Below are 22,998 nucleotides of genomic sequence, written 5' to 3'. Positions count from 1 at the left end.
CCCCGAGTCTTGAGGCTCTGCCCGCTAGTTCTTGTCGCAGATTTCGTTGGAAAGTGGAAACAATTTTCGTGCTTCTATCTTATCTACTACTTTCTTATTTTAATCAGTGAGTTAAATTATTATGTTTGTTTAGCGATACCGCCCCGGAGACTCCTAATCTAATCACATGAACATTTACAACGGCCAATTAATCTGCTACTTTAAACTCGCGGGGAAAGCCTCACTCATTCCACGTGGAGGCGGAATCGAACTCCAAGCTCCTCCGCTAACGAGCCGCAATGGCATTGCGCCGAATGCGCCCAAAAACGTAACGCCCGAACAGGGACTTGAACCCTGGACCCTCAGATTAAAAGTCTGATGCTCTACCGACTGAGCTATCCGGGCTCTTACATATATGCACACACTAATCTATATGATACTTTTTTGTTTCCACAAGATATATTATTTTTCTGAATTTCAGTTATAGGTTAACCCCCTCATATCTGGAATCAACCTGGTTAACCCCCCTCCAAAGCCAGAATACCTTTCCTCGAGTAAGGAGACCGGAACTGCTCCAGGTGCGGCGTCGCCCGTGCAGCTCGGTTGAACTGCCGCATCCTCCATTCACTCCATTCCCTGCGTGGCCGCACACCGACTGAAATGCTCCCACGCACATAGCCTGTGTTGCCGCGCAGATGGAATTGGACACAGCTAGGAAATGTTCACAACGTGAAACATCATCTTTGTTGTATAGTATTTAGTTATATCTTTCAATTAATAAATAAAATCAAAATTGTTTTTTTTTCAATTTTCATTCATTCTAAATACTCATAGTATACATATTACAAAAAAAAAGTGCCGCACAGTTTATGGGCTGTGTAAAATTTCCTACTCGGAACAATGGTTGTTCTGCGCAGCTGTGAAAATAAAGAGGGAACATTTGGATAGATAGATGTGAATTTCCACCATCTTTCCAAGAGTATCCTGATCGTTAATTTTACCTGTCTCACTGTACAGGACCCCAGCTCTGAGGTGCCAGTTTCCCTCGGAGGCTCACTAACTATTGTGGATACATTCCAACAAGTCCTCCCAAAGACTGTCTCGACCAACTTGATTCAACAAATCTATGTGCAAGCTGTGCTTTGTGCAGAGGAGGTTCGCGAGAACTATCCCAGCAATGAAAGGGTTAACGTATGAGGAGCATTTGATGGCTCTGGGCCTGTACTCACTGGAGTTTAGAAGAATGGGGGTGGGGGGGGGATCTCATTGAAACCTATCAAATACTGAAAAGCCTAGATACAGTGGGTGAGTCTAGGACCAGAGGGCACAGCCTCAGAATAGATTCATCCATTTTGAACAGAGACGAGGAGGAATTCATTGCCATGGGCGGCTATGGAGGCCAAATCATTGGGTATATTTAAAGCAGAGGCTGAAAGTTTCTTGATTAATCAAGGTGTCAAAAGTTATGGGGAGAAGGCAGGAAATGGCATTGAAAGGGATGATATATCAGCCTTGATGGAATGGTGGAGCAGACTTGATGGGCCAAATGGCCTGATTCACTACCTGTGTCTTCTGCTCTTAAATTTCCCATGACAACTGCCAATTGATTCGTACATGCACCAAATATTTCTTGGTTTATTGCCCATGTCACTGTCATTTGGTGGCCTATAGACAATCCCAGCAGAGAGTTACTGTTCCTAATCTCCGCTCAGATAGACTCAGCGTTCTGTTCTTTAGATCTTATATCACCTCTCACTGCTGCCCTGATCTCATGATAAGTTAAAAGTGCTACCCCAGCTCCCTTGTTTTCCTGCCTCTCCCTCCTCTGTAAGCTGATATTTAATTGTCAACCATCTCCACCCTGCGGCCATGTTTCTGTAGTAACCACAAAACCGCACCTGTGCCACAGTTACTCGGCTTGTTTCGAATACTACAGATACAGGCGCCCCGACACTCACTGTCCTTTTAGAATTTAGTAACCTGTACACGTGACTTTACTGTATTCCTCCCTGACTTTTTCTAACTTGTGGTTCGGTTTCTGCCTGGATCCCACCCCCCCCACCCCGCCATAAACCATCCCTAACGGCACCCGCAAACAATTCTGACACCCCCCCCCCCCCCAGCCCGACACTGATCGCCGTCCTGTCCAGGTGTAGACTCGAGAAAATCTGCAGATGCTGGAAATTCAAACAACACACACAAAATGCTGGTGGAACACAGCAGGCCAGGCAGCATCTATAGGGAGAAGCGCTGTCGACGTTTCGGGCCGAGACCCTTTGTCAGGAAACGGTGATGAGTAGACTGATGGGACTGAAGGCTGACAAATCCCCAGGTCCAGATGGTCTGCATCCTAGGGTACTAAAGGAGGTGGCCCTGGAAATTGTGGATGCATTGGTAATCATTTTCCAATGTTCCTTAGATTCAGGATCAATTCCTAAGGATTGGAGAATGGCTAATGTTATCCCACTTTTTAAGAAAGGAGGGAGGGAGAAAACAGAGAACTATCATCCTGTCAGCCTAACATCAGTAGTGGGGAAGATGCTAGAGTCCATTATTAAAGATGAAATAGTGGCATATCTAGATAGCAGTGATAGGATTGGGCCGAGCCAGCATGGATTTACCAAGGGCAAATCATGCTTGACTAATCTATTGGAGATTTTCGAGGATGTAACCAGGAAGTTAGACGGGGGAGATCCAGTGGATGTAGTATACCTCGATTTTCAGAAGGCATTTGATAAGGTCCCACATAGGAGATTGGTGGGTAAAATCAGAGCTCATGGCATTGGGGGGAAGATATTGACATGGATAGAAAACTGGTTGGTAGATAGAAAGCAAAGGATAGTGGTGAATGGGTGTTTCTCAGAATGGCAGGTGGTGACTAGTGGGGTGCCACAGGGCTCAGTATTGGGACCACAGCTGTTTACGATTTACATCAGTGATTTAGATGAAGCCATTGAGAATAACATCAGCAAGTTTGCTGATGATACTAAGCTGGGAGGCAGTGTGACATGTGATGAGGATGTTAGGAGAATTCAGGGTGACTTGGATCGGCTGGGTGAGTGGGCAGATACTTGGTAGATGATGTTTAATGTGAATAAGTGTGAGGTTATCCACTTTGGGAGTAAGAACAGGAAGGCAGATTATTATCTGAACAGTGTAGAGTTAGGTAAGGGAGAAATACAAAGAGATCTAGGAGTCCTTGTTCATCAGTCACTGAAGGTGAATGAGCAAGTGCAGCAGGCAGTGAAGAAGGCTAATTGAATGTTGGCCTTTATTACAAAGGGAATTGAGTACAAGAGCAAGGAAATCCTCTTGCATTTGTACAGGGCCCTGGTGAGACCACACCTGGAGTATTGTGTACAGTTTTGGTCTCCAGGGTTAAGGAAGGACATCCTGGCTGTAGAGGAAGTGCAGCGTAGATTCACGAGGTTAATTCCTGGGATGTCCAGACTGTCTTACGCAGAGAGGTTAGAGAGACTGGGCTTGTACATGCTGGAATTAAGGAGATTGAGAGGGGATCTGACTGCAACATATAAGATTATTAAGGGATTGGACAAGATAGAGGCAGGAAATATGTTCCAGATGCTGGGAGAGTCCAGTACCAGAGGGCATGGTTTGAGAATAAGGGGTAGGTCATTTAGGACAGAGTTAAGGAAGAACTTCTTCTCCCAGAGAGTTGTGGGGGTCTGGAATGCACTGCCTCGGAAGGCAGTGGAGGCCAATTCTCTGGATGCGTTCAAGAAGGAGCTAGATAGGTATCTTATGGATAGGGGAATCAAGGGATATGGGGACAAGGCAGGAACCGGGTATTGATAGTAGATGATCAGCCATGATCTCAGAATGGCGGTGCAGGCTCGAGGGGCCGAATGGTCTACTTCTGCACCTATTGTCTATTGTCAGACACTGGTGTAGACTGTCCGGTTTGTAGTGGCCCCATCTCCCCCACAACCGGTTCCAATGCTCCAGAAATCTGAAACCCTCCCCTCTGCGCCACTGCTGAAGCCTCATATTCATCCGAAACAGTGGAGAGCTGTGTGTGTGATAGATCGATTGAAGTGTTATTGATGTTAGAGAAGGTTAAAAGTTTTCACTTAGGGCCAGTACCGCTCTACGCTGCTGTTACTACTTTGACCAGCATGTGGCTCAGGTACGAGTTATTGAGATTTTATCTCTGAGTTCCCGGTGTTGAAGGACATAGAACACTACAGCACAGTACAGGCCCTTCAGCCCTCCATGTTGTGCCGACCCATATAATCCTTTAAAAAAAGTACTAAACCCACACTACCCCATAACCCTCCATTTTTCTTTCATCCATGTGCCTGTCCAAGAGGCTCTTAAATACCCCTAATGTTTTAGCCTCCACCACCATCCCTGGTGAGTCATTCCAGGCACTCACAACTCTCTGTGTAAAAAACTTACCTTTGATGTCTCCTCTAAACTTCCCTCCCTTAGTTTTGTACCTATGCCCTCTGGTGTTTGCTATTGGTGCCTTGGGAAATAGGAACTGACTATCCACCCTATCTATGCCTCTCATAATCTTGTAGACCTCTATCAAGTCCCCTCTCATTCTTCTACGCTCCAAAGAGAAAAGTCCCAGCTCTGCTAACCTTACTTCATATGACTTGTTCTCCAAACCAGGCAACATCCTGGTAAATCTCCTCTGCACCCTCTCCATAGCTTCCACATCCTTCCTATAATGAGGTGACCAGAACTGAACACAATACTCTAAGTGCGGTCTCACCAGAGATTTGTAGAGTTGCAACATGACCTCTCTACTCTTGAACTCAGTCCCATTGTTAATGAAGCCTAGCATCCCATAGGCCTTCTTAATTACCCTATCAACCTGCACAGCGACCTTGAGGGACGTATGGATTTGAACCCCAAGGTCCCTTTGTTCATCCACTCTCTTAAGTAACTGACCATTAATCTTGTACTCAGTCTTCTGGTTTGTCCTTCCAAAATGCATCACCTCACACTTGTCCGGATTGAACTCCATCTGCCATTTTTCCGCCCAACTCTGCAGCCTGTCTATATCCTCTTGTAACCTTTGACAACCTACAGCTCCATTCACAACTCCTCCAATCTTCGTGTCATCCGCAAACTTACTCACCCATCCTTCCGCTTCTGCATCCAGGTCATTTATAAAAATTACAAATAGCAGGGGTCCCAGGACAGATCCCTGCAGCACTCCACTAGTCACCGACCTCCAGGCAGAATACATTCCTTCCACAACTACCCTCTGCTTTCTTCCTTTAAGCCAATTTTTTATCCAAACAGCCAAGGTTCCACATCCCATGCCTCATGACTTTCTGGATGAGTCTCTCGTGAGGGACCTCTTCCCAGTTTTTCCTTGGAACCGACATGCACCAAGACAACCGGCAGTTTACCCTTCCCTTCCAGCGTGGCCTGCAGCCGCTCTGAGGCATTCCCGACTCTTGCATCTGGGAGGCAACAGACCAACAGGGAGTCCCGTATGCGGCCGCAGATTGTTGGTGCTGGATGTGTCTCAGAAACTGGAAATCTCCTGGGATTTTCATGCACAAGTCTCTCGAGTTTACAGAGAATGGTGCGAGAAGCATTTTAAAAAAATCTGGTTAATGGCAGTTCTGTGGACAAAAGTGCCTTGTTAATGAGAGGTCTGAGGAAAATGGCCAGACTAGTTAAAGCTTTGACTGGAATTATATACATTTAATTTAATTTAAATATATATGATTCCTGTCACACACACATATTAGTGAAGTAGTGTCTGTTCATTGTTCATTCAGGTTTCACAGGGCCTGTTCCAGTGCTGTACTGTTTTGAGTTCTATGGAGTGTTCCTGGGCTGGTTCCTTGTTATACCACTGCACTTGCTGACCGCCGCACTGGACTGTCAGCCTGGTATCTCCTGTGATTCAACAGCTTCGGAGAGACAGAGAGAACCGTGCTGAGCCAGCAAAGGGACGATTGGGAAAAGCAAGGAGCACGTTAGCAAACCCAACATCAAAGCAAAGAGATTCTGCAGATGCTGGAAATCCAGAGCAACACACACACACACAAAATACTGGAGGAACTCAGCAAGTCAGGCAGCTGCCTATGGGGTGGGACCCTTCATCAGGTCTGGAAGGGAAGGAGGGAGATGCCAGAATAAAAAGACTGGGAAGGAGAAGTACAAGTTGGCAGGAGAATTGGTGAGATCAAATGAGGGAGATGGTGGGTGGGGCAGAAAGGGGGAATTAAGTTGGGAGGTTTTCAGTGGAAAAGGTAAAGGGCTGGAGGAGGAGGAGAGGAACCGGGAGAGGTGATAGGCAGGTGAGACAAGTTAAGAGCCGAGCCAGAGTGGGGATTGTAAGAAGCAGGAAGGGGGAAGAGGGAAAATTACCATAAGTTAAAGAAATCAATGTTGATGCTATCAGGTTTGAGTCTTCCCAGACAGAATATGTTGTGTAGCCCCACTGGAGTGTGAGTGGCCTCACTGTGGCAGTAGGGGGCCATGGGCTGGCATATCAAAATGGGATTGGGGATTGGAGTTAAAGTGGTTGGTCATCGGGAAATCCCGCCTGTTGCAGATGGAGTAAAGGTTCTCGACGAAGCGGTCCCCCAATCTACATCAGGTCTCACCAACGTAGAGGAGGCTGCATCAGGAGCACCGGATACAGTCGATGACCCCAGCAGCTTCAGAAGCAAAGTGTTGCCTCACCTGGAAGGCCCTGAGGCAGGTGAGGGATGAGGTGAATGAGTGGGTGTAGCACTTCTTCCATTTGCAGGGTTAAGTGCCAGAAGGGAGGAACGGACAAAGGAATCATGGGGGTGGGGGGGGAGCAATCCCTAGGGAAAGTGGACTTCACCCTTGTGCACGGCTGTCACACCAAAGCAAATGTTTGCAATCGTTGGAAAATTTCCAGAGTATTCTGGAACATTCTCCACTTGTCTGCATGAGTGCAGCTTCAACAAGAGAGGGTTATGAAGAAAGCTTTTGGCACATTGGCCTTTATAAATCAAAGTATTGAGTACAGGAGATGGGATGTTATGTTGGAGTTGTATCAGACATTGGTGAGGCCTTATTTAGAGTATTTTGTGCAGTTTTGGTCACCTCCCTACAGGAAATATGTAAATAAGGTCAAAAGGGTACAGAGAAAGTTTACAAGGATGTTGCTGGAATTCGAGGACCTGAGATATACGGAAAGGTTGAATAGGTTTGGACTTTATTTTTTAAAGCGTAGGAGAATGAGGGGAGATTTGATAGAGGTATACAAAATGATGAGGGGTATAGCTGGGGTAAATGCAAGCAGGCATTTTCCACTGAGGTTGAGTGAGACTAGAATGAGGTCATAGATTAAGAGTGAAAGGTGGAAAGTTTAGAGGAACACAAGGGAGAATTTCTTCACTCAGAGGGTGGTGAGAGTGTGGAGCAAGCTGCCAGCAGAAATGGGGGATGTGGGGCTGATTTCGGTATTTAAGACTAATATGGATAAGTACATGGATGGGTTTGGTCCAAGTGCAGATCAATAGGATTAGGCAGAACAATTTGGCATGGACTAGATGGGCTGAAGGACCTGTTTCTGTGCTGTAGAGCTCTATGACTAACACTTAAGCTTGAAACCATACAAGACACAGCAGCCCACTTGACAGACACCTCATCACAACCATTCACTCACCATCACGACACACAGTCGCAGCAGTTTGTACCATCCACAGGACACACTGCAGTAACCAAGACTCCTCAGACAGCACCTTCCCAACCCACCATCTCCACCAGCACCTTCCCAACCCACCATCTCCACCGGCACCTTCCCGACCCACCACCTCCACCAGCACCTTCCCGACCCACCACCTCCACCAGCACCTTCCCGACCCACCATCTCTACCAGCACCTTCCCGACCCACCATCTCCACCAGCACCTTCCCGACCCACCAACTCCACCAGCACCTTCCCGACCCACCATCTCCACCAGCACCTTCCCGACACACCACCTCCACCAACACCTTCCCGACCCACCACCTCCACCAGCACCTTCCCGACCCACCATCTCCACCAGCACCTTCCCGACCCACCACCTCCACCAGCACCTTCCCGACCCACCATCTCCACCAGCACCTTCCCGACCCACCACCTCCACCAACACCTTCCCGACCCACCACCTCCACCAGCACCTTCCCGACCCACCACCTCCACCAGCACCTTCCCAACCCACCACCTCCACCAGCACCTTTCCGACTGTGGTAAACTACATATACCTGTCTGGACACGCCCCTCTGCTGACTGCTCCTGTGGCTCCTCCCACAGACCCCTGTATAAAGGCGATTGGGGCACTGCTCCTCCCTCAGTCTCCGAGATGTCGTGCTCCATTTTTGATGCTAATAAAAACCTATCGTTCGCTTCCAGAGTTATTGATGGTGCATCAATTTTATTAGCAGCAATTTTAAAACATGGAGAGCATTTTACGACCCGACAGATTGGATCTCGACCCTCAATCCCTGGAAGCCGGCGACGCTTTCGAACTCTGTCTACCATGCTTCGAATCGTACCTGGAGGAGATTCATGTGACCGATCCTGCCACGATGCACAATAGAATTCTCCACCTACAACTATGACATCCTGTACCGGCCTGGAAGGCTCAGTGAGACCCCTGATGCCCTATCCCGGGGAGCATGTGCCAGCGTGCAGCTCGACCGGCTATACGCCCTCCATGCAGATCTTTGCCACCCGGGGGTCACCCGGCTTTACCATTTCGTGAAAGCCCGGAACCTGCCTCACTCCCTTGAGGAAATCAGGACGATGACCAGGGACTGCCAAGTCTGCGCTGAGTGCAAACTGCACTTCTACTGTCCTGAAAAGGCACAACTTATCAAGGCCACCCGCCATTTTGAGCGACTGAGTGTCAACTTTAAGGGCCGCCTTCTCTCCACCAACCGCAATGTGTACTTTCTCAACATAATGGACGAGTACTCACAGTTCCCCTTTGCCATCCCCTGCCCCGATACCACTGCCACGTCCATCATAAAAGCCCTGCACCAGCTCTTCACTCTGTGGATATCCCTGCTATATCCACAGTGATAGAGGGTCCTCGTTTATGAGTGACGAGCTGCGCCAATACCTGCTGGCTAGGGGTATTGCTACTAGTAGGACCACGAGCTATAATCCCCGGGGGAATGGACAGGTGGAGAGGGAGAATGCCACGGTGCGGGAGGCCACACTCTTAGCCCTTAGGTCAAAGGGATTGCCGGTCTCTCGCTGGCAGGAGGTCCTCCCCGAGGTGCTCCACTCCATCCGCTCCGTTATGCACATCCACCAATGCCACCCCTCATGAGCGACTCTTTTCTTTTCCCAGGAAGTCTGTCACTGGGACCACCCTACCGACTTGGCTGCCGTCCCCAGGGCCAGTGCTGCTCCGGAAACATGCGAGGAGCAATAAATACTCCCTGATGGTCGAGAGGGTTCACCTACTTCATGCGAACCCCCAGTATGCCTACGTGGTCTTACCTGATGGGCGGGAGGACACGGTCTCCGTCCGTGACCTGGCGCCCACAGGAGCACCAGACCCCATACCCCGAACACTCCACGGTGACTATGAACCCCTTACCCAGCGATGTATATACTCACGAGACACCGTGCACACCAAGCCCTACACAGACTCCTCACGACACTCCCATACCCAGTGCCACGCACTCGCATGAGGGATTACTGACGCCTAACGGGCTGGCACCTCAAGTCAGGCCGGAGCCAGCACAACCACCGTCACCGGTGCAATCACCACCGGTGCTACGTAGATCGCAGCAACGGACTCGACCACCTGATAGACTTGACCTGTAAATATACTTGTAAGAAACTTCGCCCTGTGGGGACTCCCTTTTAAAACAAGGGGGGGGGGGGGTGTGAATATGGTAAACTATGTGTATACCTGTCTGGTCACGCCCCTCTGCTGACTGCTCCTGTGGCTCCTCCCACAGACCCCTGTATAGAGGCGATTGGGGCACTGCTCCTCCCTCAGTCTCCGAGATGTCGTGCTCCATTTTGCTGCTAATAAAAGCCTATCGTTCACTTCCAGTCTCCGAGAGTTATTGACGGGGCTGTGGTGGTGTGCTACACGCAGCGCTAAAATAACGACACGGAGTCGGTAAACTGCAGTCAAAGATAAAGTTTATTCCAACTTCACAGCCTTGCTTTAAAACCTCTCTCCCCCGCCGGATGCCTCGAGAGACACGTACCGAAAACCCCCTCAGGCTTTCTCCCTTTGTTGCGGACCTAGCCTTTGTGCCTGCACGCTGGCTAATTGTCAGCCGGTTCGTGTGTGCTAGTAATTGGGTCGCCACAGTGCATCACCAACCCAGCATCTCCACCAGCACCTTCCCGACCCACCACCTCGACCAGCACCTTCCCGACCCACCACCTCGACCAGCACCTTCCCGACCCACCATCTCCACCAACACCTTCCCGACCACCACCTCCATCAGCACCTTCCCGACCCACCATCTCCACCAGCACCTTCCCGAGCCACCACCTCCACCAGCACCTTCCCGACCCACCACCTCCACCAGCACCTTCCCGACCCACCATCTCCACCAACACCTTCCCGACCACCACCTCCATCAGCACCTTCCCGACCCACCACCTCCACCAGCACCTTCCCGACCCACCACCTCAACCAGCACCTTCCCGACCCACCACCTCAACCAGCACCTTCCCGACCCACCACCTCCACCAACACCTTCCCGACCCACCACCTCCACCAGCACCTTCCCGACCCACCACCTCCACCAGCACCTTCCCGACCCACCACCTCCACAAGCACCTTCCCAACCCATCACCTCCACCAGCACCTTCCCGACCCACCAGCACCACCAGCACCTTCCCGACCCACCAGCACCACCAGCACCTTCCCGACCCACCACCACCACCAGCACCTTCCCGACCCACCACCTCCACCAGCACCTTCCCGACCCACCATCTCCACCAGCACCTTCCCGACCCACAATCTCCACCAGCACCTTCCCGACCCACCACCTCCACCAGCACCTTCCCGACCCGTCTCCACCAGCACCTTCCCGACCCACCGTCTCCACCAGCACCTTCCCGACCCACAATCTCCACCAGCACCTTCCCGACCCAGCATCTCCACCAGCACCTTCCCGACCCACAATCTCCACCAACACCTTCCCGACCCACCACCTCCACCAGCACCTTCCCGACCCGTCTCCACCAGCACCTTCCCGACCCACCGTCTCCACCAGCACCTTCCCGACCCACAATCTCCACCAGCACCTTCCCGACCCACCACCTCCACCAGCACCTTCCCGACCCACCACCTCCACCAACACCTTCCCGACCCACCATCTCCACCAGCACCTTCCCGACCCTCCATCACCACCAGCACCTTCCCGACCCACCGTCTCCACCAGCACCTTCCCGACCCACCATCTCCACCAGCACCTTCCCGACCCACCACCTCCACCAGCACCTTCCCAACCCACCATCTCCACCAGCACCTTCCCGACCCACCACCTCCACCAACACCTTCCCGACCCACCACCTCCACCAGCAGCTTCCCAACCCACCATCTCCACCAGCTCCTTCCCAACCCACCACCTCCACCAGCACCTTTCCGACTGTGGTAAACTACATATACCTGTCTGGACACGCCCCTCTGCTGACTGCTCCTGTGGCTCCTCCCACAGACCCCTGTATAAAGGCGATTGGGGCACTGCTCCTCCCTCAGTCTCCGAGATGTCGTGCTCCATTTTTGATGCTAATAAAAACCTATCGTTCGCTTCCAGAGTTATTGATGGTGCATCAATTTTATTAGCAGCAATTTTAAAACATGGAGAGCATTTTACGACCCGACAGATTGGATCTCGACCCTCAATCCCTGGAAGCCGGCGACGCTTTCGAACTCTGTCTACCATGCTTCGAATCGTACCTGGAGGAGATTCATGTGACCGATCCTGCCACGATGCACAATAGAATTCTCCACCTACAACTATGACATCCTGTACCGGCCTGGAAGGCTCAGTGAGACCCCTGATGCCCTATCCCGGGGAGCATGTGCCAGTGCACAGCTCGACCGGCTATACGCCCTCCATGCAGATCTTTGCCACCCGGGGGTCACCCGGCTTTACCATTTCGTGAAAGCCCGGAACCTGCCTCACTCCCTTGAGGAAATCAGGACGATGACCAGGGACTGCCAAGTCTGTGCTGAGTGCAAACCGCACTTCTACTGTCCTGAAAAGGCACAACTTATCAAGGCCACCCACCATTTTGAGCGACTGAGTGTCAACTTTAAGGGCCGCCTTCTCTCCACCAACCGCAATGTGTACTTTCTCAACATAATGGACAAGTACTCACAGTTCCCCTTTGCCATCCCCTGCCCCGATACCACTGCCACGTCCATCATAAAAGCCCTGCACCAGCTCTTCACTCTGTGGATATCCCTGCTATATCCACAGTGATAGAGGGTCCTCGTTTATGAGTGACGAGCTGCGCCAATACCTGCTGGCTAGGGGTATTGCTACTAGTAGGACCACGAGCTATAATCCCCGGGGGAATGGACAGGTGGAGAGGGAGAATGCCACGGTGCGGAAGGCCACACTCTTAGCCCTTAGGTCAAAGGGATTGCCGGTCTCTCGCTGGCAGGAGGTCCTCCCCGAGGCACTCCATTCCATCCGCTCCGTTATGCACATCCACCAATGCCACCCCTCATGAGCGACTCTTTTCTTTTCCCAGGAAGTCTGCCACTGGGACCACCCTACCAGCTTGGCTGACGTCCCCAGGGCCAGTGCTGCTCCGGAAACATGTGAGGAGCAATAAATACTCCCCGATGGTCAAGAGGGTTCACCTACTTCATGCGAACCCCCAGTATGCCTACGTGGTCTTACCTGATGGGCGGGAGGACACGGTCTCCGTCCGTGACCTGGTGTCTGCAGGAGCCCCAGACCTCTACCCCGAACACTCCACGGTGACTATGAACCCTGTACCCACCGATGTATATACTCACGAGACACCGTGCACACCAAGCCCTACACAGACTCCTCACGACACTCCCGTACCCAGTGCCACGCACTCGCATGAGGGATTACTGACGCCTAATGGGCTGGCACCTCAAGTCAGGCCGGAGCCAGCACAACCACCGTCACCGGTGCAATCACCACCGGTGCTACGTAGATCGCAGCGACAGACTCGACCGCCTGATAGACTTGACCTGTAAATATACTTGTAAGAAACTTCGCCCTGTGGGGACTCCCTTTTAAAACAAGGGGGGGGGGGGGGGGTGTGAATATGGTAAACTATGTGTATACCTGTCTGGTCACGCCCCTCTGCTGACTGCTCCTGTGGCTCCCCCCACAGACCCCTGTATAGAGGCGATTGGGGCACTGCTCCTCCCTCAGTCTCCGAGATGTCGTGCTCCATTTTGCTGCAAATAGAAGCCTATCCTTCACTTCCAGTCTCCGAGAGTTATTGACGGTGCTGTAGCGGTGTGCTACACGCAGCGCTAAAGTAACGACACGGAGTCGGTAAACTGCAGTCAAAGATAAAGTTTAATCCAACTTCACAGCCTTGCTTTAAAACCTCTCTCCCCCGCCGGATGCCTCGAGAGGCACGTACTGAAAACCCCCTCAGGCTTTCTCCCTTTGTTGCGGACCTAGCCTTTGTGCCTGCACGCTGGCTAATTGTCAGCCGGTTCGAGTGTGCTAGTAATTGGGTCGCCACAGTGCATCACCAACCCAGCATCTCCACCAGCACCTTCCCGACCCACCACCTCCACCAGCACCTTCCCGACCCACCGTCTCCACCAGCACCTTCCCGACCCACCACCTCCACCAACACCTTCCCGACCCACCACCTCCACCAGCACCTTCCCGACCCACCACCTCCACAAGCACCTTCCCAACCCATCACCTCCACCAGCACCTTCCCGACCCACCAGCACCACCAGCACCTTCCCGACCCACCACCACCACCAGCACCTTCCCGACCCACCACCTCCACCAGCACCTTCCCGACCCACCATCTCCACCAGCACCTTCCCGACCCACCACCTCCACCAGCACCTTCCCGACCCACCACCTCCACCAACACCTTCCCGACCCACCGTCTCCACCAGCACCTTCCCGACCCTCCATCACCACCAGCACCTTCCCGACCCACCAGCACCACCAGCACCTTCCCGACCCACCAGCACCACCAGCACCTTCCCGACCCACCACCTCCACCAGCACCTTCCCGACCCACCGTCTCCACCAGCACCTTCCCGACCCACCACCTCCACCAACACCTTCCCGACCCACCACCTCCACCAGCACCTTCCCGACCCACCACCTCCACCAGCACCTTCCCGACCCACCACCTCCACAAGCACCTTCCCGACCCATCACCTCCACCAGCACCTTCCCGACCCAACAGCACCACCAGCACCTTCCCGACCCACCAGCACCACCAGCACCTTCCCGACCCACCACCTCCACCAGCACCTTCCCGACCCATCACCTCCACCAGCACCTTCCCGACCCACCAGCACCACCAGCACCTTCCCGACCCACCAGCACCACCAGCACCTTCCCGACCCACCACCTCCACCAGCACCTTCCCGACCCACCGTCTCCACCAGCACCTTCCCGACCCACCACCTCCACCAACACCTTCCCGACCCACCACCTCCACCAGCACCTTCCCGACCCACCACCTCCACAAGCACCTTCCCAACCCATCACCTCCACCAGCACCTTCCCGACCCACCAGCACCACCAGCACCTTCCCGACCCACCACCACCACCAGCACCTTCCCGACCCACCACCTCCACCAGCACCTTCCCGACCCACCATCTCCACCAGCACCTTCCCGACCCACAATCTCCACCAGCACCTTCCCGACCCACCACCGCCACCAGCACCTTCCCGACCCACCGTCTCCACCAGCACCTTCCCGACCCACCGTCTCCACCAGCACCTTCCCGACACACCACCTCCACCAACACCTTCCCGACCCACCACCTCCACCAGCACCTTCCCGACCCACCATCTCCACCAGCACCTTCCCGACCCACCACCTCCACCAGCACCTTCCCGACCCACCATCTCCACCAGCACCTTCCCGACCCACCACCTCCACCAACACCTTCCCGACCCACCACCTCCACCAGCACCTTCCCGACCCACCACCTCCACCAGCACCTTCCCAACCCACCACCTCCACCAGCACCTTTCCGACTGTGGTAAACTACATATACCTGTCTGGACACGCCCCTCTGCTGACTGCTCCTGTGGCTCCTCCCACAGACCCTGCTGACCGCACCTGTGGCTCCTCCCACAGACCCCTGTATAAAGGCGATTGGGGCACTGCTCCTCCCTCAGTCTCCGAGATGTCGTGCTCCATTTTTGATGCTAATAAAAACCTATCGTTCGCTTCCAGAGTTATTGATGGTGCATCAATTTTATTAGCAGCAATTTTAAAACATGGAGAGCATTTTACGACCCGACAGATTGGATCTCGACCCTCAATCCCTGGAAGCCGGCGACGCTTTCGAACTCTGTCTACCATGCTTCGAATCGTACCTGGAGGAGATTCATGTGACCGATCCTGCCACGATGCACAATAGAATTCTCCACCTACAACTATGACATCCTGTACCGGCCTGGAAGGCTCAGTGAGACCCCTGATGCCCTATCCCGGGGAGCATGTGCCAGCGTGCAGCTCGACCGGCTATACGCCCTCCATGCAGATCTTTGCCACCCGGGGGTCACCCGGCTTTACCATTTCGTGAAAGCCCGGAACCTGCCTCACTCCCTTGAGGAAATCAGGACGATGACCAGGGACTGCCAAGTCTGCGCTGAGTGCAAACTGCACTTCTACTGTCCTGAAAAGGCACAACTTATCAAGGCCACCCGCCATTTTGAGCGACTGAGTGTCAACTTTAAGGGCCGCCTTCTCTCCACCAACCGCAATGTGTACTTTCTCAACATAATGGACGAGTACTCACAGTTCCCCTTTGCCATCCCCTGCCCCGATACCACTGCCACGTCCATCATAAAAGCCCTGCACCAGCTCTTCACTCTGTGGATATCCCTGCTATATCCACAGTGATAGAGGGTCCTCGTTTATGAGTGACGAGCTGCGCCAATACCTGCTGGCTAGGGGTATTGCTACTAGTAGGACCACGAGCTATAATCCCCGGGGGAATGGACAGGTGGAGAGGGAGAATGCCACGGTGCGGGAGGCCACACTCTTAGCCCTTAGGTCAAAGGGATTGCCGGTCTCTCGCTGGCAGGAGGTCCTCCCCGAGGTGCTCCACTCCATCCGCTCCGTTATGCACATCCACCAATGCCACCCCTCATGAGCGACTCTTTTCTTTTCCCAGGAAGTCTGTCACTGGGACCACCCTACCGACTTGGCTGCCGTCCCCAGGGCCAGTGCTGCTCCGGAAACATGCGAGGAGCAATAAATACTCCCTGATGGTCGAGAGGGTTCACCTACTTCATGCGAACCCCCAGTATGCCTACGTGGTCTTACCTGATGGGCGGGAGGACACGGTCTCCGTCCGTGACCTGGCGCCCACAGGAGCACCAGACCCCATACCCCGAACACTCCACGGTGACTATGAACCCCTTACCCAGCGATGTATATACTCACGAGACACCGTGCACACCAAGCCCTACACAGACTCCTCACGACACTCCCATACCCAGTGCCACGCACTCGCATGAGGGATTACTGACGCCTAACGGGCTGGCACCTCAAGTCAGGCCGGAGCCAGCACAACCACCGTCACCGGTGCAATCACCACCGGTGCTACGTAGATCGCAGCAACGGACTCGACCACCTGATAGACTTGACCTGTAAATATACTTGTAAGAAACTTCGCCCTGTGGGGACTCCCTTTTAAAACAAGGGGGGGGGGGGTGTGAATATGGTAAACTATGTGTATACCTGTCTGGTCACGCCCCTCTGCTGACTGCTCCTGTGGCTCCTCCCACAGACCCCTGTATAGAGGCGATTGGGGCACTGCTCCTCCCTCAGTCTCCGAGATGTCGTGCTCCATTTTGCTGCTAATAAAAGCCTATCGTTCACTTCCAGTCTCCGAGAGTTATTGACGGGGCTGTGGTGGTGTGCTACACGCAGCGCTAAAATAACGACACGGAGTCGGTAAACTGCAGTCAAAGATAAAGTTTATTCCAACTTCACAGCCTTGCTTTAAAACCTCTCTCCCCCGCCGGATGCCTCGAGAGACACGTACCGAAAACCCCCTCAGGCTTTCTCCCTTTGTTGCGGACCTAGCCTTTGTGCCTGCACGCTGGCTAATTGTCAGCCGGTTCGTGTGTGCTAGTAATTGGGTCGCCACAGTGCATCACCAACCCAGCATCTCCACCAGCACCTTCCCGACCCACCACCTCGACCAGCACCTTCCCGACCCACCACCTCGACCAGCACCTTCCCGACCCACCATCTCCACCAACACCTTCCCGACCACCACCTCCATCAGCACCTTCCCGACCCACCATCTCCACCAGCACCTTCCCGAGCCACCACCTCCACCAGCACCTTCCCGACCCACCACCTCCACCAGCACCTTCCCGACCCACCATCTCCACCAACACCTTCCCGACCACCACCTCCATCAGCACCTTCCCGACCCACCACCTCCACCAGCACCTTCCCGACCCACCACCTCAACCAGCACCTTCCCGACCCACCACCTCAACCAGCACCTTCCCGACCCACCACCTCCACCAACACCTTCCCGACCCACCACCTCCACCAGCACCTTCCCGACCCACCACCTCCACCAGCACCTTCCCGACCCACCACCTCCACAAGCACCTTCCCAACCCATCACCTCCACCAGCACCTTCCCGACCCACCAGCACCACCAGCACCTTCCCGACCCACCAGCACCACCAGCACCTTCCCGACCCACCACCACCACCAGCACCTTCCCGACCCACCACCTCCACCAGCACCTTCCCGACCCACCATCTCCACCAGCACCTTCCCGACCCACAATCTCCACCAGCACCTTCCCGACCCACCACCTCCACCAGCACCTTCCCGACCCGTCTCCACCAGCACCTTCCCGACCCACCGTCTCCACCAGCACCTTCCCGACCCACAATCTCCACCAGCACCTTCCCGACCCAGCATCTCCACCAGCACCTTCCCGACCCACAATCTCCACCAACACCTTCCCGACCCACCACCTCCACCAGCACCTTCCCGACCCGTCTCCACCAGCACCTTCCCGACCCACCGTCTCCACCAGCACCTTCCCGACCCACAATCTCCACCAGCACCTTCCCGACCCACCACCTCCACCAGCACCTTCCCGACCCACCACCTCCACCAACACCTTCCCGACCCACCATCTCCACCAGCACCTTCCCGACCCTCCATCACCACCAGCACCTTCCCGACCCACCGTCTCCACCAGCACCTTCCCGACCCACCATCTCCACCAGCACCTTCCCGACCCACCACCTCCACCAGCACCTTCCCAACCCACCATCTCCACCAGCACCTTCCCGACCCACCACCTCCACCAACACCTTCCCGACCCACCACCTCCACCAGCAGCTTCCCAACCCACCATCTCCACCAGCTCCTTCCCAACCCACCACCTCCACCAGCACCTTTCCGACTGTGGTAAACTACATATACCTGTCTGGACACGCCCCTCTGCTGACTGCTCCTGTGGCTCCTCCCACAGACCCCTGTATAAAGGCGATTGGGGCACTGCTCCTCCCTCAGTCTCCGAGATGTCGTGCTCCATTTTTGATGCTAATAAAAACCTATCGTTCGCTTCCAGAGTTATTGATGGTGCATCAATTTTATTAGCAGCAATTTTAAAACATGGAGAGCATTTTACGACCCGACAGATTGGATCTCGACCCTCAATCCCTGGAAGCCGGCGACGCTTTCGAACTCTGTCTACCATGCTTCGAATCGTACCTGGAGGAGATTCATGTGACCGATCCTGCCACGATGCACAATAGAATTCTCCACCTACAACTATGACATCCTGTACCGGCCTGGAAGGCTCAGTGAGACCCCTGATGCCCTATCCCGGGGAGCATGTGCCAGTGCACAGCTCGACCGGCTATACGCCCTCCATGCAGATCTTTGCCACCCGGGGGTCACCCGGCTTTACCATTTCGTGAAAGCCCGGAACCTGCCTCACTCCCTTGAGGAAATCAGGACGATGACCAGGGACTGCCAAGTCTGCGCTGAGTGCAAACCGCACTTCTACTGTCCTGAAAAGGCACAACTTATCAAGGCCACCCACCATTTTGAGCGACTGAGTGTCAACTTTAAGGGCCGCCTTCTCTCCACCAACCGCAATGTGTACTTTCTCAACATAATGGACAAGTACTCACAGTTCCCCTTTGCCATCCCCTGCCCCGATACCACTGCCACGTCCATCATAAAAGCCCTGCACCAGCTCTTCACTCTGTGGATATCCCTGCTATATCCACAGTGATAGAGGGTCCTCGTTTATGAGTGACGAGCTGCGCCAATACCTGCTGGCTAGGGGTATTGCTACTAGTAGGACCACGAGCTATAATCCCCGGGGGAATGGACAGGTGGAGAGGGAGAATGCCACGGTGCGGAAGGCCACACTCTTAGCCCTTAGGTCAAAGGGATTGCCGGTCTCTCGCTGGCAGGAGGTCCTCCCCGAGGCACTCCATTCCATCCGCTCCGTTATGCACATCCACCAATGCCACCCCTCATGAGCGACTCTTTTCTTTTCCCAGGAAGTCTGCCACTGGGACCACCCTACCAGCTTGGCTGACGTCCCCAGGGCCAGTGCTGCTCCGGAAACATGTGAGGAGCAATAAATACTCCCCGATGGTCAAGAGGGTTCACCTACTTCATGCGAACCCCCAGTATGCCTACGTGGTCTTACCTGATGGGCGGGAGGACACGGTCTCCGTCCGTGACCTGGTGTCTGCAGGAGCCCCAGACCTCTACCCCGAACACTCCACGGTGACTATGAACCCTGTACCCACCGATGTATATACTCACGAGACACCGTGCACACCAAGCCCTACACAGACTCCTCACGACACTCCCATACCCAGTGCCACGCACTCGCATGAGGGATTACTGACGCCTAACGGGCTGGCACCTCAAGTCAGGCCGGAGCCAGCACAACCACCGTCACCGGTGCAATCACCACCGGTGCTACGTAGATCGCAGCGACAGACTCGACCGCCTGATAGACTTGACCTGTAAATATACTTGTAAGAAACTTCGCCCTGTGGGGACTCCCTTTTAAAACAAGGGGGGGGGGGGGGGTGTGAATATGGTAAACTATGTGTATACCTGTCTGGTCACGCCCCTCTGCTGACTGCTCCTGTGGCTCCCCCCACAGACCCCTGTATAGAGGCGATTGGGGCACTGCTCCTCCCTCAGTCTCCGAGATGTCGTGCTCCATTTTGCTGCAAATAGAAGCCTATCGTTCACTTCCAGTCTCCGAGAGTTATTGACGGTGCTGTAGCGGTGTGCTACACGCAGCGCTAAAGTAACGACACGGAGTCGGTAAACTGCAGTCAAAGATAAAGTTTAATCCAACTTCACAGCCTTGCTTTAAAACCTCTCTCCCCCGCCGGATGCCTCGAGAGGCACGTACTGAAAACCCCCTCAGGCTTTCTCCCTTTGTTGCGGACCTAGCCTTTGTGCCTGCACGCTGGCTAATTGTCAGCCGGTTCGAGTGTGCTAGTAATTGGGTCGCCACAGTGCATCACCAACCCAGCATCTCCACCAGCACCTTCCCGACCCACCACCTCGACCAGCACCTTCCCGACCCACCACCTCCACCAGCACCTTCCCGACCCACCATCTCCACCAGCACCTTCCCGACACACCACCTCCACCAGCACCTTCCCGACCCACCACCTCCACCAGCACCTTCCCGACCCACCGTCTCCAACAGCACCTTCCCACCCCACCACCTCCACCAGCACTTTCCCACCCCACCACCTCCACCAGCACTTTCCCGACCCACCACCTCCACCAGCACCTTCCCGACCCACCACCTCCACCAGCACCTTCCCAACACACCATCTCCACCAGCACCTTCCCACCCCACCACCTCCACCAGCACTTTCCCACCCCACCACCTCCACCAGCACTTTCCCGACACACCACCTCCACCAGCACCTTCCCGACCCACCACCTCCACCAGCACCTTCCCAACACACCATCTCCACCAGCACCTTCCCACCCCACCACCTCCACCAGCACTTTCCCACCCCACCACCTCCACCAGCACTTTCCCGACACACCATCTCCACCAGCACCTTCCCGACCCACCACCTCCACCAGCACCTTCCCGAGCCACCACCTCCACCAGCACCTTCCCGAGCCACCACCTCCACCAGCACCTTCCCGACCCACCATCTCCACCAGCACCTTCCCAAGCCACCATCTCCATCAGCATCTTCCCGACCCACCTCGACCAGCACCTTCCCAACCCACCACCTCCACCAGAACCTTCCCGACCCACCACCTTCCCAAGCCACCATCTCCACCAGCACCTTCCCGACCCACCATCTCCACCAGCACCTTCCCGACCCACCATCTCCACCAGCACCTTACCAAGCCACCATCTCCACCAGCACCTTCCCGACCCACCATCTCCACCAGCACCTTCCCGACCCACCACCTCCACCAGCACCTTCCCGACCCACCACCTCCATGAGCACCTTCCCAAGCCACCACGTCCACCAGCACCTTCCCAAGCCACCATCTCCATGAGCACCTTCCCTAGCACTGAGGTTCCCTCCAGGCCACACGTCATCCTGAAATGGAAATACATCCCTGCTCCTTCACCGGGTCCAAACTTTGGAACTCCCTCCCTAACAGTACCGCAGGTGTAACTCTCACCTCAAGGACGGCAGTGGCTCGAGAAGGCAGCTCACCAACACTTTCTGAAGGACAACTAACTCGGGAGGGTTAATTAAATATTGGTTCGGACTGCAAAACCCACATCCTCTGAACGGTACAGCACAGGAACTGGCCCTCAATGTTGTGCTGAACATATTAAATTAGTAATTGAATGGCTAACCGATCTGTTTGCCCATATCACCGTTTTCCTCATATTTATGTGCCAATCAAAATGTCTCTTAAATGTTCCTGCCTCTACCAGCAGCAGACAGCACATTCCAGGCACCCACCACTGGGGGTAAGAACTTGCCCCTCACATCTCTTTTAAAATTATCCCCTCACCTTGAATGTACGCCCACTTCAACCCCTGAAATCTGATATTGTCTGTCCACTCTACCTATGCCTCTCATAATCTTATAAACTCTTATCAGATCTCTCCTCAGCTTCCACTGCTCCAGAGAAAGCAACCAGTTATTCCAACCTCTCATTCCCTCTAATCCAGGTCAACATCCTGATACACTTCCTCTGCACTCTCTCTAAAGCTTTGACATCCTTCCGATAAACGACCAGAATTGTATGCAATTCTCCACATGCGGCCCAAGTACAGTTTTATAAAACCACAACATAACTTCCTGATTTAGTTGGCAAAGCAATCCTCTTACCTTGACCTTCTACAGTTACTACTGGTATTGCCTGGGAATGCTTTAGAATCAAACAGTTAGATTCAAGCTGAGAATCTCACTGCCAGAGTTCACATCCTCTTGCTCACACACACCTTCTCTCGAGGCAGCATCTCTGGAGGGGAGTGAACGGTTGCAGACCGAGACTCTTCATCAGTACTGGCAGTTCCTCCAGCATTTTGTGCTTCTTACCCTGGGACCCTAATCTTGTGGCTTTCTCAGAGATGGGGCAAGAGGATGTTTAGAAACAAAGTCAAGGCACGGTTAATATTGGAGTCAACACCAAAGACCGCAGGAAAGCAGGCAGTCAAAGAGAATGACTGAGAGTATCCTTTTAAAAAACAAACCTTAAGGTTGTCAAGAGTCAGAGGGTAGGGAGGCATAGTGAGGTTATGCTCCCAATAGCGTGCATCTCAAATAGCCACTGACAACCAAGTCCAGCAACTGTCCTTGCCAGGTGACTTGGCTGCTAGGCCCAGCAGAACCGTT

The 22,998-nt window shown here is 53.9% G+C and overlaps 1 non-coding gene across 1 annotated transcript; it reads right to left on the bottom strand.

Annotated features, from left to right (window-relative positions):
* Nucleotides 1–311: 311 nt before the first annotated feature.
* Nucleotides 312–384, bottom strand: trnak-uuu (transfer RNA lysine (anticodon UUU)). Its single transcript has one exon. It is a non-coding gene; the product is annotated as a tRNA-Lys (tRNA).
* Nucleotides 385–22,998: the final 22,614 nt, after the last annotated feature.

The sequence above is a fragment of the Hemitrygon akajei genome, chromosome 6, assembly GCF_048418815.1.
Source record: "Hemitrygon akajei chromosome 6, sHemAka1.3, whole genome shotgun sequence".
Taxonomy (NCBI): Eukaryota; Metazoa; Chordata; class Chondrichthyes; order Myliobatiformes; family Dasyatidae; genus Hemitrygon; species Hemitrygon akajei.
The sequence above is the reverse complement of the archived record's forward strand: the minus strand, read 5'-3'. Positions and strand labels throughout refer to the sequence as shown.